Source organism: Cebus imitator, unplaced genomic scaffold (assembly GCF_001604975.1).
Source record: "Cebus imitator isolate Cc_AM_T3 unplaced genomic scaffold, Cebus_imitator-1.0 Scaffold330, whole genome shotgun sequence".
NCBI classification, from domain to species: domain Eukaryota; kingdom Metazoa; phylum Chordata; class Mammalia; order Primates; family Cebidae; genus Cebus; species Cebus imitator.
In genome coordinates, this window is record NW_016107645.1 from 2,434,593 (window position 1) to 2,441,033 (window position 6,441).

Here is a 6,441-nt window from a genome sequence, read left to right on the forward strand (position 1 = left end):
AAGTGCTGAGATTATAGGCGTGAACCACGGTGGCCAGCCAGGGGGTTAGGGCTTTAACTTACAGATGTGGAGGGGATTCAATTCAGTTCCTAGCAATGGTTACAGCTACCTGGGACCCCTAGAATATGCTGCTCCAGCACCAGCCTCCCAGCTGGACTGACCGTGGCACCAGGGAAGGGTGAAGGCGGATCCCCCAGGAGGCAGCTGTCCCCACAGCATGTGCTGGTGATGCTGAGACAGAGATTACACCCCAATCCTGGAGGGACACCCCCGGCCTCCTAGGATGGGCTGACAGGCCAAAGCCTACTGGAGCTGACCATCATGTGTCCAGCATCGGGGTCCACATGCAGAGTGGTCTTCACTGAGGGGAAGGACTGACAGGACTCCAGGTGACAGCACCATTAGTTGTGCTGGACGGGACCCTAACAAGGCTTTGTTCAGAATGCCAAGTCACTGGTGCTGCTTATGAGAGGAGCAGGGAGAGTGGGCCATGAACTACAGGCAGTAGCAGAAGTTGAGGGAAGTCTTGGCCTCTCTAGTCACATTGACAGACGACAGATAGGTAAAGGTGGTGACAGAGAAGACTTCCAGCCCCTTCAAAACAGCCCTACAGGAGAGGCGCCTCCTCAGGCATTTCCTAAGAGGAGAAGTGGAGTGATGAGGGCAGGAGAAGCAGTGCCCCTTACAGGGAAGCTCCAGTCTGCTTCTGCCCAAGCCGGGTCCCTGGTGCCACTGCCGGCACCCGGGCCACCAGTGCTAGGCACTCTGGGTTCAGTCAAAAGAGCCCCTTTTCTTGCATCGGAAGACCCTTCAGCTGCCCAAGGTAGGAGCCATGGAGGCCAGAGAGAAAGGAAAAGGCACAGCATAGTAAGATTTTCCTGTGGACAAAGGACTCCACAGAGAAACTGAGGCAGCCAGATGATGGTATCACCACCATTATCATCTTTCTTCTCCTCCTCATCTTCTTGACCTAATAGTCAAGAGCAGGGACTTTTTTTTTTTTAGCTTTTGGGGTCCATGTGCAGAACATGCAGAATTGTTGCATAGGTACATACATGGCAATGTGGTTTGCTGCCTCCATCCCCCCATCACCTACATCTGGCATTTCTCCCTATTCTATCCCTCCCCAGCTCCCCACCCCCTGCTGTCCCTCCCCTAGTTCCCTGCAACATACCCCAGGGTGTGATGCTCCCTTCAGAGCAGGAACTCTTGATTGTGTGAGCTGGAGTGTCTGCTCTAACCCCCCAGCTCTATCTAGCTGTAATACCTGTGAAATGAGCATTACTCTGCTTCTGTTTCTCCATCTGTAAGATGGAGCTAATAATAGAATTTAATTTATATGCTTGTTGTAAGGGTTAAATGAGTTAGCATGGTTAATGGTTAATACAGGTAAAGCCTGGCCGGAGCACTCAGTGAGCGGTTGTTTTTATTGTATTTCTTACCACGGACAAAGCTACCATGTATTTAGGGCATATTGTGCATGAGGCACAATACTGAGGACTGGGCAACAAGTATCTTAAATTTTCTGTCCCTATATAGAAGTCTACATAGATGTTTCTCTAGGTATATGTAGAGAGATCTATAAAGGTAGGGGTGTGTGTGTGTGTGTGTGTGTGTGTGTGTGTGTGTGTGTAAATGGTAGGGCTTCAAGCCCACATCTCTCTGACTCCCAAGCTGAAATTCTTCACCACAATGCAGAAGAATCTGTTACTCTCCATTGTGGCTTAGACAGTAGTCAGTGTTTCAGAACATGGGTAGCCTCAGTCCCCTACAAATGGTCTCTAGTGCTCAGATGTGCAAGGGCAGGTGGCTTCTGCAGGAATGGGAGGGCCCAGCCACTGCAGAGCCTTTTTCTCCTTTGGAGTCCAGTCCATCTGGAAATAATAGGTATCATGCAGCCATGCTCTGGAAAGGCAATTCCTACAGGTCTTGGCACATCATAGTCAGAGAAGAGCAATGCGGCTAACAAACACTCAAGACCCCTCCTTTGTCCTTGAACTTCCAGTGTCTGCAGCCCTCCTGTACAAGGGACTCTGCTCTTACCCTTGTCTTCTAAGTACCGGGAATAGAATAGGGAATTCAGGAAGCTAGGACAGTAGCAATAACCTGGAGACGACAGAGGCTAGAAGGTTGTTGAGTTAGAGAAGGCTTTCACAAATAACCACCCCTACTCCCCACCAGTCTCAGTGGCTTAATACAGCAAAGGTTTGTTTCTTGCTCACATCACAGACCACACTGAATCAGCAGAAAGGAGGGATGAGGAAGAGCTGTTCTGCTCCAGGCATTCCTCCAGGGGCCCAAGCACCCTGCTCCTCTCTCTCCTAAATACCTTGGAGTCCTGGAGGCTTTGGAACTCTGTGCTGGATCTTCTGCATCTGGCTGGCCAGCAAGGCAAGAGTGAGCCACCATGGAGCGCACAAGGGAGTTATTTAGGTTCCGGGACTGGAAATGACACACATCACTGACGTCAACATTCCACTTGCCAAAACTCTCACAGACCTGCAAGGAGAACAAATATGTAATTAAGCTATGCGTCCTGGGAGTGTGGGGGAATGGAAATGGATAAAACGCTATGATTCTCTGCCACAGTTCCCATTTCTTTGGGTATTTGCTGGGCATATGTAACTTAAAACGTGGCAGGGATTAATTTCTCCAACCTGGATTTCCCTTGGCACAGTCCAAATTTCCCACCACATTGGAGTTCTGACATAAACAGAAACAAAAGGAGGGAAATCTTTCAATATTCTGTTCGGTCCCTTTGGATCTTGTCGAGTTCAGAAATACAGACTCCTTGGGGGAGCCTCTGTTATTTTGAGAATGGCCCAGCTGTATGTTGCAATTATACACCAAAGGCATTTGGATGTGGGCACAGCCACACTAAAAAAACTCTACAAAGCAGGGCTCACCTAGGGGACACTGCTGCCACTTATGCACCCTACCCTCTGCATATATGCCTCTGGAGGTTCTGGGACAAAGCTGTACCCAGGTAAGCATGAACTCTCTATGGAGCCAGCTCCCTCACTGAGGGTTCTGGAGCCTACAGGAGATAGGCAACCCCCAATATGCTGCCCTTCTCCTGTGGCAAGTGCAAGAACCAGGAGGACTACTGTGCATCTGCCATGAATCCTGTGATTCTGCAAGTATTTGTTGAGCATCAGTTATGTGTCAGGTACATGAATAGGCGGCAGGATCTAAATAGGTAAATTTTAAAACTTAGAAGAAAGCTTTTGCCTAAGTAGAATTTATGGTCAAGGGGGCATGGTATACCAGAAAATGAGAAAATACAATTTAATGTGGGATCTGCTGAGACAGGGGAGGTAAAATATGCTTCCAGAGCTCAGAAAAGGCATCTGAACCAGGTTTGGGGAACCAGGGAAGGCTTCACAGCTTGAGCAATGCCTAAGCAGAGACCTGTAGGATGAGATGACGCTACTCACCCAGATGAAGAAGATAGACATGTCTGATCAGAAAGGGAGACAAGTGTGAGAGTAAGAGCCTAAAGAGAAAAACACCAAGTCATTCAGAGACGCTGGAGAATGGAGTGGGAAGAAAAAAGGAGCAAAGTAACCCTGGCAAAGAAGTATTGAATCCTGTAGTCTCTCCTTAAGGCATTTGGACATTATCCAAAGGGAAAATGGGCAGATCCTGAAGAATTTAAAGGACAGATTGGTGTAGTAGAAAGATCACTTTCTGGGTGGCATTTGAAAGGTCAAGGACAGGATGTGATGCTGAAGTCGAGCAGAACAATGAGAAGACAGGCCCAGAGGAAGATGCAATAGGTACTGGGGGTTCCTCCGTGCCCAAAGGCCACATTCCAGCAGGCCTATCCATGAGGATCCTTACCCCAAGCTGTTACAGCAACACCAACAGCAGTGGCAGAGTGGATTGGGGCCGGGGCACTGGCCTCATGTGCCCAGAGGCCATGCATCTCTACAGCTGGCACACCTGGTACAACCAGGAGCCCTGTCTGTGTGTTTCTCAAGAAGCCAGGGTGCTCAAGTCCCTGGGCGACCCTGCAAGCCGCAGCACTTCCCTGGAAAGACATGGCCACATTCTGAGCATCAGTAAGCCTCAGGATTTCATCTTGCAAAACTGCCTAAGCCCCCCTGTATGAGTTCTTGCCAGCCCTCCAGACCGTGGCCACTGCCAGATTAGCACAGTCTTGTGGGTGCAGGGTGAGGAAAGAGATAACGTGGTGTAAGGCAGAAACGTGGCCCCTGCCCAGTGAGCTTTGGGATGCGGTGCTGGTTAGAGCAGGCAAAGCTGCAGACAGCAGCCTGCCAGGAGAGGACTGTCAGAGACCTGGGGCCTCTGTGGCAGCATTTCATACCCTCCCCTGGGCTTTCTACTCTTAGACTCAGGAATAGGTCAGAGGAGCTCCAAAGGGACTTCAGGTAGACTTCGGCGATGTCCTTAAGCAGGTGGCACAGGCAATTGCCAAGAGCCAATTCAGCTGCTCCACCAGATGGGTCCGGCTTCTTAGAAGGTCATTTACCATTCAGGTGAGTTAGCCAAACACTGAGATTTGGAGACAGAGTCTGAATCACAAGGCCCACGGGCATTTCTTTGGCTCTATCTTACAGCAACTTTGATTCTAGTTTGTCTCTTTCCCCTCAAGGGAGACATCCCTAATGTTCTTTTTCTTCCTTCTCAGCTAACTCCTATCAGATGAGTTCCTCTACCCTCCCTGAAGGCTCCCTGTTGTGGGGCGATTCAGGTGACAATGCTTCTCCTAGGTGGGTGGCCCTTTTCTCAGGGGAGGATGCAGACCCCTGTTCTGATCCTTTCCTTTCCTCTGGCTCAAGAGTAACCCTGGATAATAACTTCTCATTCACAAATGAAATGACGATGATTAAATTATGAAATGTTTCTGTTGGTATCAAATTTCTCATTTCCTAAATATGTTATAATTGAATTTTTATTTCATCTTCCTTCCAATAGACATATCTGAAAATTATTTCTTATTCCATTTATTACAGATTTTTAGAATTTTTTCATTCTATCATATCCCAGTCAGAAAATGTGGCTTGTGCCATTTGTACTCTTTGGACCATAATGAGATTTTTTTTGCAGCATATAATATCATCAGCTTTTGAATCCTTGATATATCTGTGAGTCAGTTGAAATACATCTTAGAACAGTTTCCAGGAAGCATAAGAAAGCGGCACACTTTCTACACCATTGCGTTTCCCTAAGTGCTTTCTTTTTCTTTCTTTTTTTTTTTTTTTTTTTTTTTGGCTTCACACATCAATGACAGTTTAGCTGAACACAGAATTCTAGGGTCATGATCTTCTTCATTTAAGCTTCCGGAGATGGTGATTCTGTTTTGGAGCAAAATCTAAGGCAAAGAGATGTTGCTTGCTTTGTAGATACGCTGTTCTTCTGTTGAGATGCACGCAGGATTTTTTTTTTTTAACTCCTCTAAATCACACCATAATTTATTCAGCCTGGGGCTCCTGGCAGCTCTGGGAGCACCCGAGCACCTCAGAGGAAGTGAGACACCAAGTGGAGGGGTGAGGGAGGTACCGCTGCAAGCTCTGACTTCTGGGAAGTTCCCCAAAGCGTGCAGAGGGCAGCAAGCTTTCCGCAGTAATTTCCCAAGCTGCGCCAAATATTAGCAACAAGCACAATAACTCAGCCGTGTGCTCTGCGCTCTCATTTCCTTTCCATGAGCAGAGGCTTATTATAAATCAGTAGGATTTCTACAGCAAGGGCAAAAGTTACATGTGTGGGATTGAGGAAATAATAAGTTGAACCTTGAAAAGAATTTTCTAGCCATGTGATATTTTCTCCTCCAGTCTCTGTGTTTCAATGACAGCGTGTTCTCATCCGTGCTCAACTTCCTTTGAGTGTTGTCTCTGTCCTTGTCTGAATCCAGAGGTTTTGGAGCCCTGTAACAAAACTGCTTGGTGCCCTAAGCCATTCCCCCTACCCCAGGTAAGTTTGTACTAAAAGGCCACATGACTGTACTCCAGAACCTAGAGAGTGTGCTCCAGGAAGAGGATCAGAAGAGGAGAAGATGGCGCAGAGGTTGGTGGAGAGCTCAGGATGGTGGGCAAGAGAATCCCTGAACAGGTTCAGGGGTGAACGAGCAAGCAGGACTTGCCCAGTTTCCAGAAAGAACTCCACAGAACAGCCTTACAGGGGAATGGACTATGCATTGTCCAGCTCCAGTGGCGCCCTTCCCACCCGTGCTTCCATGAATCCTCTGCAGTGCACAGCTTGAGAACATGGATGGCAGCCCATCTAGAGGAAGTCCCCATGCCCAGTGACTGAGTTAAGAGCAGGTGACTCAAAGTGGTGAGTTAAGGGCAGACCCAGGCTGGGCACGGTGGCTCATGCCTATAATCCCAGCACTTTGGGATGCCAAGGCAGGTGGATCACCTGAGGTTAGGAGTTCAAGACCAGCCTGGCCAATATGGTGAAACCCTGTCTCTACCA